Below are 13,484 nucleotides of genomic sequence, written 5' to 3' on the forward strand. Positions count from 1 at the left end.
AGTTTTAAACAAAAAGAGCAAAATAAATGAACAAGCATGTTTAGTTGTAATGCAGTTTTATCACGCTGCTCTAGACTCACCGTACATCCAGAAAAACTGTTCAGACTTTATGGTCTGAACATAAGTAGCAGATCAAAGAATAACAATCAAGTTTAGTAAAATTCCACACATTTATTTCCTAAGGAAAATGAACATATGTTATTGCGAATTAAACCCCACATTATCCTAAAATTTACAAGCCCAAAGTATAGAATGTTTTGACTAACTTCCAGTATTGAACATGCAGATTTGTCAGCCGTCTGAAATAAGCTACTGCGTCAACAACCTTTACGTATTAGTATGATAAATTTCTGACTGTCCTTGAATGAATTCACAATAATCCCAGAATAATAATTTTGTTCTCAAGGCTATGATTATTTTCTAAATCAAATGAATAGTTCAGATAAATAAATCGTCTCGAATTATAACTGAACATAACTAAACCACAAATTGCACTAAACATTTGCAAAGGTATTCATTAAAAATTCTGACATAAACAACCCTTACATAAACCCTAAGACACGATAAAAGAATTAGCATATTAGAATATTATTAACTTCTAGGAAATGCTAGTGCTTGAGCCAGACATCAGAAAACAACCTATTTATAATGTACAAACAGGACCCAAAGCGGGAACACCTTCTAGAACCTTTCTAAGTCAAGGGCCATGTCAACATATTTACATTATCAAAAAGTACTGTTATATAAACGTTAGTAATACAATATCATGGTATCTTAATCTCTAATATCATGGTATCTTAATCTCTAATATCATGCTATGCTAATTTCTAATATCAGGCTATCTTAATCTCTAATATCATGTTATCTTAATCTCTAATATCATGTTATCTTAATTTCTAATATCATGCTATCTTAATCTCTAATATCATGCTATCTTAATCTCTAATATCATGTTATCTTAATATCCATTTTCCCGTGAAGACCTGATCTCTAATAAAATAACAAACGTGGGCTTCTCCAACGGGAGATCTGAGGATCTTCTATTTTCTGTTTAACAACAAATGATTTTCGTTTGTCAAACTGAATAGAGTAGTAGTAGTAAAAAGAGAATCACTGTGATCAGTACCTGAAAGGTAACCAAACAGTAGGCTCTGAGAAACAGACTGCCTGAAAGGTAGCCAAACAGTAGGCTCTGAGAAACACTTTGCCTTAAAGGTAACCAAACAGTAGGCTCTGAGACACACTTTGCCTAAAAGGTAACCACACAGTAGGGTCTGAGACACACTTTGCCTGAAAATAACCAAACAGTAGGCTCTGAGATACACTTTGCCTAAAAGGTAACCAAACAGTAGGCTCTGAGACATAATTAAGAGCATGGTCAGGAACCTGATGACAACTGACGTCCTGGAAGACAAGTATTTTTGCCAATCAATGGAATCAACAATTTTGCAAAACTGGTCAAACTTTGCATGAGCCAAGCATACTGGAGATGATACGATACCCAAATCTAACAAATTCGAACTCCTCAAGATGCAGACTTTTGATAGAAACATCAGGAGTATTACAAGTATATTGGCTAATAGAATTCATCGCCTGGACCGGGAAAAACCCACTAGAATATCTGCTAGAATCCCCACACTTACTAGACCACCACTTTGTGGGAGAGATATTGCACAGAACGCTAGCGATGATGTTAATACAAGACACTGATTATCACTCCTTAACGATGCAGCTCGTGGTAAATTAGTTTCGGCATCAGCATAACATAGTTCTAATAGTTTCGTTTCTTCAAATGTGACCTTTCATCTGATCTCGCAGCAAATATGTTTGCTTTTGATATTCAAATTTTATAATCAAAACCTAAACATACTAGTTCGGTATAAGGTTCATTTTGTTTTATTTTCAGGAAAATAATAAGTAATAGTTTTAAACAAAAAGAGTAAAAATAACTGAACAAGCATGGTTAGTTGTAATGCAGTTTTAGCACGCTGCTCTAGATGCACCGATCATCCAGAAAAACTGTTCAGACTTTATGGCCTTAACCTAAGTAACAGAAAAAAGAATAATATTCAAGTTTAGTAAAATTCCACACATATATTTCCTAAGGGAAAGTAACATATTGTATTCCGAATTAAATCCCACATTATCCTAAACTTTATATCACAAGCCCAAAGTATGGAATGTTCTAACTTCTAGTATTAAACTTGCAGATTTGTCAGCCGTCTGAAATAAGCTACTGCGTCAACAATCTTTACGTATTAGTATGATATAATCCTGAATGCCCTTGAATGAATTTACAATAATTCCAGAATAATGATTATGTTCTCATGGCAATGATAACTTTCTAAATCCAATGAATAGTTTAGATACATAAATCGTCTCACATTATATCTGAATATAACTAAACAACTATTTGCACTAAAACTATGCAAACGTATTCATTACAAATTCTACAACAGAAACAACCCTAATATAAAACCCTAACGCACGATAAGAAAATAAGCATATTAGAATTCGAATGTTGGTAATTTTACCTTAGGATGTGTAAACGCGTTCACATATAGAATATTATTAACTTCTGTCAAATGCTAGTGCTTGAACCAGACATCAGAAAGCAACCTATTTACAACTTACAAACAGAACCAAAAGCTTTACACCTTCTAGAACCTTTTTAAATCAAAGGCCATGTCAACATATTTACATTATCGTAAAGTACTGTATAATCATATTTAAACTTTAGTGATATAATATCATGCTATCTTAATCTCTCATATCATGCTATCTCAATCTCTAATATCATGCTATCTTAATCTCTAATATCATGCTATCTTAATTTCTAATATCATGCTATCTTAATCTCTAATATCATGCTATCCTAATCTCTAATATCATGCTATACAAACCTCTAATGTCATACTATCTTAATCTCTATTTTCCCGTGAAGACCTGATCTTTAACAAATGATTATCGTTTGTCAAACTCATTATAGTATGAGTAGTAAAAAGAGAAACACTGTGATCAGTATCTCTTGACTAATCCTAGCAGAAGCAAATGCAACCTGATCAAATGCCCGAACAATAAGTGTGTCAGATAAAGGGATAATTTCCTAATCAATATTATTCCCAAAGTCAGTTTTAGCCATAGATCTAGTAACTGTACATACCTACACTAAATCAGGAATTTAAGCTTCAACATGTTTGACTTTCTGATCCAAGCAATGCTTGTCATTTACAAATCAGCTTAACAACAGTCTTATCTGCAGCTGGATCATTAACGACTAATGTAAACGATTGGGTAGAACGTTGACAAAGCCGCACTCTATACCGGAATAAGAATAATTTCAGTAGAATAAGACTTCCCAGAGAAAGACAAATTACCTGGTAATAAGAGACACTGAGCTGCTCATGAGAAACCTGAAATAGTAATAGGAAAAATTCGACGGCAAGACCAATAAGTTCTACAAAAAAAGCTTTTCGAATGAATGGTTGAAATTTCTCGATAATAAAAACAGACAAGGGCTTGTTTGCCCCAGCAAATGTATTGCTATCATGGCATGACTTTATTTCTCAACTCTTATCAACAAGATCATTCGGAATAGCTCTGCCTTGATTATGTCCCTTTTGTAATCGATATGACTCAAAACAGCGTGCTCTTTCTTATTGCAATAAGTGCACCTAGGATTGCTAAACAGTCTTACCAAAAGTTTGATTCCTAAATATTGTGCTAGACAGAGATTTAAAATTGCTCGTACGAGACTGAGATGAGGTTTAACCAAACAAATGAAAGTTTGGAAGATCTATTAACAAAGAAAACTTTGAGTCAAGGAATCATCGCCAGCTATACGAGCAGAATGTTCAAGAGTTTCACATTTTTGTCTCTCAAAGTAGTTCTTGACGCCACTTTGACGCAATTCTTGAACTCTTTAAATAGTTTGTTGTTTGAGGTTATTATATGTTCTATTAATCTTCTTAGCTGAGCATCACCCATCGAATACTGTCGTTTTTCTCTTGCAAATATGACAATTCTTTTGGTCAATTATTTTATTATTATTCTTAATCCTTGGTCAATATACATCAGATACCACCACACAACACATTATTCGTCATAGTACTTTCCTTAACAAAACCCTTTTCAGGGCCTTCATGCACTGACGGTGAAGTTTAGACTTTTTCTTCAAACGGCGGCACTAACCTATTATTTCTCGAACAATCAAAACTTGAACCTGTCTTTAAATAGAGAGAGAGGTCTTTCCACTTGCAATTTCTAAATTGCATTTCCCTTTCATTTCATTTTATTATCTTTCTATCTGTCTTTCAATATCTTCTTTCCTTTGCGTCTCAGGCTTCATAATCAAACATAAAGTACTCTTCTCAGACAATTCGTCTCCGTAAAACAATTGGTCAAAATTAGTTTCATTTAATGCAGCGTAACGAATCCTTAGCATAATGAAGATAATGTCGTATTTCAGGCTGGTACAATTCATCCTATTTCAAGGACTCTAGCCCTTATAGGGTGGGATTTAAAATAAAATGATCTGCTTTTGGTTTCACCATGGAGTTCTAAACTACGTGTATAATTCGTGGGACATAGATTACTTCAAAATAAAGTGTATTTAAATTTCAAAAGCAAATTTTAAGGTTTCTTAAATAGTTTAGCGAAATTTGTATGACAGACCAGATTCCCCATTATGTTACAAATCTACGGTTTTAAATGAAGGAATAGAAAAGAGGGATACCAACAAATTATGCACAATTCAACAAAATAATCTATTTTCCTAGAAAAAAGCAAGACGCTGAAAGAAACTTGCAGTATTGTCAACTAAATCACAAATAATCCTTAATGTTATATCGTATGTCAAATAATATAGGGTTCCAAACAAAATACAGTGGTGTTCAAAACAAATTCCATTATTGAATGTGTTGATGTGCCTGTAGTCTCAAATGTGTTAATGTTCAGTATCCTGGATTATGTGATGTGTTTAGAGTCTCGAAAGATATATCACAATAATATATTTAAAAAGGTCAATGCATTAATTTACAATATTTGCAAAATAAAGATTTGGGACAAGAACAAATAATGAACACTTAATAATTTCCAAATACATATTTTTGACAAAAGACATTTAGACACTAAAGATATAAAGGGCATATAACCATTGCACTGTGTGTAGCAGCGGCTGCACTGAAAGATTCACTTATGGGGCTACACATTCGCCTTAAATTCAATAACGTGTGGTTCATTTTTTTGGTGCAAATTACGATATTTATTGGATATTGGACGCTGCATGTGGATATATATATATATATATATATATATATATATATATATATATATATATATATATATATATATATATATATATATATATATATATATATATGTGTGTGTGTGTGTGTGTGTGTGTGTGTATGTGTGTGTTTCCGCGTGTGTGTGTGTGCATTTTTCTACTTGTGAGTCGTACGTTGACACCATTTGTTTTACATGCGTCTCTTGCTCGACTAGGATCGTAACTTAATTGTAGTTTATAACAATTAATGTAATAATGTATTGAGTCATACCAAAGATATACAAAAATGATGCCAAGAGATGCCTCGCTAGGTGCCCAGCATGAAGAGGTTGGTGCTAGGATTGGATGGCCTGGTGGCAGGATAATATGACTGGGTGGGGACATCATGCTTCATGTCTGGGGCACGATGCCCCAGTGCTGGATATCACTATAAACTTCCACAATGCAGATATCGTAGCGATATGACTGAAACATTGTTAAAGCTACGTTAAAGATGCTAATCACACAGACACACATGCATGAAGCACATTGACATCTTTCTTAAGACAGAAGCCGTGACAATACAAATGATGATGTATATAAGAGAAAACAAGACAGACTGCTGCAAATAGTTGCAATAGATGGTGAACTTAGATAACAAAACCGCTCTTATACTTGCCGCTAACCGAGAACAGGTTGAGATTCTAAACTATATTATCGCATAGGTAAATAACAAATAATTTAAGTATTTGTTTGGTTACTTATGTTACATACATTGAGACAGTCGTTAAAACATTTACACAATAACAGCTCATAGATCAGCTACTTCTCGTTTGTGCCTATTGTTACCGTCTATCATACTTGCTCAACTATGTGTGTTCAATGCTTTATCTGATGCCAAGAACGGTGCAATTGCAAAATTATAATACAACAGTAATATACAATGTGAAGATAATGAATCAGTCTTTCTATTCTGATGCATATTGTTGGGTTAATGACCTCCACAAATGAAAAGGATACAATTTGAACTTTCAACAGATTTTAACAACGTTTTTCCTACACAATGGAAATTCTCAACTCGCTTAGAGTTACTGGTTTAAGTGTACCTAATCAAAACTTCGACCCAAAATCAGTCATCATCGACTTCAGCTGTTCGAGTTACACAAATCACAGAGTTCGATGCCTTGCCTGAAAAAAAAATAAAGAAGAACGACTAAGCCTTGTAATAAAGAAGTCATGTTTATGCACTTACATAATGGTATGTATTACGCATGCGTGCACATGAACGTATTTCTTTCCCCATTAACATTATGCGACACGTTCGTGCAGGAAATTTTTGTAAAGAATGTTCGCCATTGATGACAGAGATATGTATATCAAGAAAGATCGCACTAGAATACAGGAACTCGAATACAATTCATAATTTAATACATGCAACATAAAATTGAATTCAACTTATCTACACAGCAATAAAACTGATTAACTTGAAACTGACCATACCATATCCAATAACATGGTGTTATTATATATAGATGTACCCGTCCATAACATTTGGAAACCTTTATGAAATGTCCAGTGTACAAAACAAGTATATTACATAGAACCTTTAAGAGTATAAAATATATTTTCAATTTTTGCATACCACTGGAGCTGAGTATTGATTATGTGACGTGGATAGCGTCCCTACGGGACTCGTCTGTATTGAAACGACATTCTAGCTTGTAAGTATTAAGGACGCAAACAGAAATACCCAGTCATGAAACAAAAACGCGTCTGTTAAAGAATAACATATTGAAGAACCGTCGTAGATGTTTGTTTTTTTTAAATATATTAGTTTCGTGTTTTAAGTCTTAAACGATTGATCGTATTTAACGATCAAAATGTTTAGGCCATGTCTCTAACTTGTAGGCGACAACGAATCTAACTCATAAACCTAACAGGAATATAGATACAGACAACATACAAAACCTCAGCATGTCATTTTCATTTTTGTACAGTATTAAACTTTACAGGCTGTTGAACTTTTTATCTAGCTTTTGTGCCTCGTCACAAATACGTCTTTCTTCAGTCTAGTTGTCTTCGACTTATATATTGTATTGAAAAGGATAAACCGACATGCGGATTGAATAATCTTATATTTTGATGGTGCATGGCCTACTCAGAGGATACAATTTGATAAAATAATCAAACGTAAAATGTATGATCGTAAAGAACAATGTGAACATAAATGTAAGTATCAGTAAGCCTAGCAAAGAAAATTATCAGATGACGTTTGCATAGCATCGTATATCAAAGTGGAATTCTGATTTTAAGAGCAAATAGTTCTGTACAAAATGAAACTCAATCACCGCATGTCCATCGTAAATGTTTGTCAGGATAAGATTTAGTGACGTAAACAACTAACTATTTAATGTTTCAATACTTTTATACGTTCTCAAAGTATTGGCTCAGTCTACCACAACCACAGCATGTCTACACTGTGTCTTTATTTTAAACGCAATCATGCCATACATTTCCACTCTATTATTTCTTTATCGTTCTATGCTAAAAGTACTATGTTATGCAAATTTTATCAAAGGTGCCCATACATTTCTAAGGTCGTTTTCTGGCCACATTTGGAACCAGCTCACCTATATCTACCACCAACTCGCCTCCCATATAAGCGCATGAAAAGTTGTATCCTCACACAATACAATGAGTTAACAAAGCAAATAATTATATTTGATATACCAAGATCAAGACAAGATCAAGACGAATGATCGATAAACAGGATGATCATCAATAATTGGAGGCACCATCATATTTTCGTGTGGATTTATTTGATATTCCTAATAGTCTTAAAGCGCTCTCCGTTACGGATCACTTCCATCTCACCTCTGTATGCGTGGGTTCTAGTCTCGGATTCAGCCAATGTGGGTATGTGAGAAAGCTTGCCAGTAGCTTCTCGAGGGTCGGTGGTTTTTTCTGGGGTTCTCCGGGGTTTTTCCGCCACCATTAACACTGACTGCCATATATAGCCTCTCGTGTCCTGAAAAATGCCTTTAACCCCTACAACAACAAAAAATAATCTTATTCATGTTGTTTCTAACTGCGCCTTCGGTAGACATGGTGTCAGGTAGTATGAGAACGGCAAGCGTCAAACAGAGCGTGAGCTGGCTTTGCCTACTAAAATGCCATCATTTTAAAGTTAGAGTTGTTTGTCTACTTACTAGTCAGTGTTTCTAAGAGTGTGGATTTCTGCTAGTAAAAAGTACGAATCGATTTGCACATATCATTTCTTTCAAAGGTTTCGCCTTTCAAATAGCAATTTTATATTTTCATTCACGTCCCTAATAGTCATATTATTGAAAATTATGGCAATTGGTGGATGATTGTTTCTTTTGACTTTCGACATTTACAGTTGTGAAGTTTCTTACGCCATTGAACTTATGCGATTGACAATAGCATTTTGCGTTCAAAATCACGGCAACCATTTTAATGCTTTATCCACTGGTTATGAGTATTTCCTCCATGTAAGTGGACCTCCTTAATAAATTTGCTTCTGAAATACACCTCCGTCTACAATAACTGTCGGTAATCCTTTAAAGGATTATTAAAGAAGAGGATTAACCAACACTTTGCCTTAAAGGTAATCAAACAGTAGGCTCTGAGACACACTTTGTCTAAAAGGTAACCAAACAGTAGGCTCTGAGACACAGATTGCCTAAAAGGTAACCAAACAGTAGGCTCTGAGACACACTTTGCCTAAAAGGTAACCAAACAGTAGGCTCTGAGACACACTTTGCCTGAAAGGTAACCACACAGTAGGCTCTGAGACACACCTTGCCTAAAAGGTAACCACACAGTAGGCTCTGAAACACACTTTGCCTAAAAGATAACCAAACAGTAGGCTCTGAGACACACTTTGCCCAAAAGGTAACCAAACAGTAGGCTCTGAGACACACTTTGCCCAAAAGGTAACCAAACAGTAGGCTCTGAGACACACTTTGCCTGAAAGGTAACCAAACAGTCGGCTCTCAGACACAATTTGCCTAAAAGGTAACCAAACAATAGGCTCTGAGACACACTTTGCCTGAAAGGTAACCAAACAGTAATCTCTGAGACACACTTTGCCTAAAAGGTAACCACACAGTAGGCTCTGAGACACACTTTGCCCAAAAGGTAACCAAACAGTAGGCTCTGAGACACACTTTGCCTGAAAGGTAACCAAACAGTAGGCTCTGAGACACACTTTGCCTAAAAGGTAACCACACAGTAGGCTCTGAGACACACTTTGCCTGAAAGGTAACCAAACAGTTGGCTCTGAGACACCCTTTGCCTAAAAGGTAACCAAACAGTAGGCTCTGAGACATAATTAAGAGGAACCTGATGTCAACTGACGTCCTGGAAGACAAGTATTTTTGCCAATCAATGGAATCAACAATTTTGAAGAACTGGTCAAACTTTGCGTGTGCCAATAATACTGAAGAGGATACGATACCCAAATCTAATGAATTCAATCTCATTACGACATTAAAATATTCTCTTCATCATGAACTCCTCAAAATGCAGACTTTTGATAGCAGCACTAGGAATATTCTGGACCGGACAAAAAAAAGAAACTAGAATATCTGCTAGCATCCCCGCACTTTCTAGACCACCTCTTTCTGTGAGAGATATCGCGCAGAACGCTAGCGATGATGTTAATACAAGACACTGATTATCACTCCTTGGCGAAGGAACTCGTGGTAAACAAGTTTCGTCATCAGCATGACATAGTTCTAATAGTTTCTTTTCATCAAATGTGACCTTGCAACTTTTCTCGAAACAAATATGTTTGCTTTTGATAATCAAATTTTATAATCAAAACCGAAACATGCTAGTTCGGTATGAGGTTCATTTTGGTTTATTTTCAGGAAAATAAAGATTAACAGTTTTAAACAAAAAGAGCAAAATAAATGAACAAGCATGCTTAGTTGTAATGCAATTTTATCAGCTGCTCTAGACGCACCTTGCATCAAGAAAAACTGTTCAGACTTTATTGTCTGAACCTAAGTAACAGAAAAAAGAATAACAATCAAGTTTAGTAAAATTCCACACATTTATTTCCTAAGGGAAAGTAACATATTGTATTGCGAATTAAACCCCACATTATCCTTAGCTTTATTTCACAAGCCCAAAGTATAGAATATTCTAACTTCCATTGTTAAATTTGCAGATATGTCAGCTATCTGAAACAAGTTAATGCATCAACAATCTTTCTGTATTAAGATGATATAATCCTGAATGTCCTTGAATGAATTCACAATAATTCCAGAATAATGATTTTGTTTCTCTCATGGCAATCATCACTTTTTAAATCTAATGAATAGTTTAGATACATAAATCGTCTCAAGTTATAACTGAACATAACTAAACCACTAATTGCACTAAACATATGCAAACGTATTCATTAAAAATTCTGACAAAAACAACCCTTATATAAAACCATAAGACACGATAAGAGAATTAGCATATTAGAATTATGATGTTGGTAATTTTAGCATAGGATGTGTAAACGCGTTCACATATAGAATATTATTAAATTCTAGCAAATGCTAATTCTTGAGCCAGACATCAGAAAACAACCCATTTATAACTTACAAACAGGAACAAAAGCGGGTAATCTTTCTAGAACCTTCTTAAGTCAAAGGTCATGTCAACATATTTACATTATTATAAAGTACTGTATAATCATATATAACCGTTAGTGATATAATAGCATGCTATCTTAATATTCGTTTTCCCGTGACGACCTGATCTTTAACAAAGGAACAAACGTGTATTTCTCCAACGGGAGATCTGAGGATCTTCTATTTTCTGTTTTACAACAAATGATTATCGTTTGTCAAACTGATTAGAGCATGAGTATATATATTTGGGAATTATAAAGTGTTCATTATTTGTTTTTGGCCCAAATCATTATTTTGCAAATATTATATATACATATATATATATATATATATATAGAGAGAGAGAGAGAGAGAGAGAGAGAGAGATAGACTTGGTTTTTGACAAAAGACATTTAGATACTAAATATATGAAGAGCATATAATAATTGCACAGTGCGTGGTGCGGCTGCACTAAGAGATTCACTTATGGGGTTACACATTCGCATACAATGTCAATAAAGTGTGGTCTATTCTTTTGCAAATTACGATAGTTTTTGGATAATAGACGCTGGATATGAATATGCGGATATATACATACATACATATATATAGATAGATACATACATACATACATACATACATACATACATACATACATACATACATACATACATACATATCTTGTGTGTGTGTGCATGTGTGTGTGCGGGCTTGGACATGTGCATTTTTCTACTTGTGAGTCGTACGTGTTATTCTGAGATATTAATGTACTTGTGCATCGTGCTTGTACTTCACTTTGACACCGTTTGTTTTACATGCGTCCCTTGCTCGACTATGATTGTAACTTAATTGTAACTTACAACAATTACTGTAATAATTTTAAGTTATTTGTAATAATCCGCATATTGGTCCATATTAAGAGGCATATTTCCATGTTTAGTATGATATTTAGTGTACGTTTAGTTTGATGATAACTAACATTGGGTATTCGCATATTGCGACTCAGTATAAAATGTTCATTTAGACACTTTTGTGAAATAAAATATTATGCGAAATAAACATGCTTTCATCGTTAATTTAGCAAAGGTCCACTCGTCTAAAACATAAAAGTAGATATAAAATAACATTTTAAGTTATAATTAAGAAGGGGCGTAATAAAGTTGTCTTCAGAGTTGCATATTTTATTGGTTACAAGCATGAAAGCATTAGTATATGCGATCCCAGTGAGCAGCAATGTTTTCAGTTTCAAAATTATATACCAATCTAGTCTATGTTCTCTTCTTACCTTCATCTACGCAGTGTGTTTGCTGCAGCAGTGCTGTTTCCAATAAAAGTGTAGCGCATTTCCAAATAGCATTGCATTGAATGAATCAAAGAATTTGGTCGTCAAACACTTACAAATAGCATTGCATTGAATGAATCAATGAATTTGTTCCTCAAACACTTCCATATAGCATTGCAATCAATGAATCAAAAGAATGTTGTCCTCAAACACTTCCAAATAGTATTGCATTGAATGAATCAATGAATTTGGTCCTCAGACACTTCCAAATAGTATTGCATTGAATGAATGAATGACTTTGGTCCTTAACCACTTCCAAATAGTATTGCATTGAACGAATCAAAGAATTTGGTCCTCAAACACTTCCAAATAGTATTGCATTGAATGAATCAAAGAATTTGGTCCTCAAACACATCCAAATAGCATTGCATTGAATGGAGCAATGAATTTGGTCCTCAAACACTTCCAAATAGTATTGCATTGAATGAATCAAAAAATTTGGTCCTCAAACTCTTCCAAATAGTATTGCATTGAATGAATCAATGAATTTGGTCGTCAAACACGTCCAAATAGTATCGCATTGAATGAATCAATGAATTTGGTCCTTAAACACTTACAAATAGTATTGCATTGAATAAATCAACGAATTTGGTCGTCAAACACTTACAAATAGTATTGCATTGAATGAATCAACGAATTTGGTAGTCAAACACTTACAAATAGCATTGCATTGAATGAATCAACTAATTTGGTCGTCAAACACTTACAAATAGTATTGCAGTCAATGAATCAATGAATTTGGTCCTCAAACAGATTAGGCTAAATATGACCATTCTGCAAGCTGTAACTACATTGAAGTGTGTGCTACCAAGCTTTGGACTCTTTTTACAGAACATTATGTAGAAACCTTTTTCGGACAATGTGGGCTGTCATTCTTTTTTAGTTGATTATGCTAGTCTCAGTGTTACGTAACGCCTACGACTGATCACATTCTCTGTATGGACATGTCCTGTATGTCACATTAGTATTGATATGTGCCCACTCATTTTATCTACAACCTCTGGCATTTGATGATTACATTTTATGCGGCAGATCGCAAAGTCCGTTTACGGAGAACAACTGATAGACATGCGTGTCCACAATTTCAAACATGTGTAAAACTCATACATACCGTCTAATATTCTTGAAACCCTTTGTTCGATAATTAAATAATGGTGTTCCTCTGTTACTAAATATAGCAGCGACTACAACTTCAACTGACTTATGAATAGCATGTATTTAAAATGCATAATACAAGGTTCTTACC

At 34.4% G+C, this 13,484-nt stretch overlaps 1 long non-coding RNA gene across 1 annotated transcript; it reads right to left on the reverse strand.

Moving 5' to 3' along the window:
• Positions 1–209: 209 nt before the first annotated feature.
• On the reverse strand, positions 210–13,283 carry LOC149792044 (uncharacterized). Its single transcript, XR_016423254.1, has 4 exons — positions 12,182–13,283; positions 5,559–6,454; positions 3,378–3,413; positions 210–2,043 (listed from the first exon to the last, which is right to left on the reverse strand). It is a non-coding gene; the product is annotated as an uncharacterized LOC149792044 (long non-coding RNA).
• Between the last annotated feature and the right edge of the window lie 201 nt (positions 13,284–13,484).

Source organism: Sinohyriopsis cumingii, chromosome 9, assembly GCF_028554795.1.
Source record: "Sinohyriopsis cumingii isolate HCF-2022 chromosome 9, ASM2855479v2, whole genome shotgun sequence".
In the NCBI taxonomy this organism is placed as follows: Eukaryota; Metazoa; Mollusca; class Bivalvia; order Unionida; family Unionidae; genus Sinohyriopsis; species Sinohyriopsis cumingii.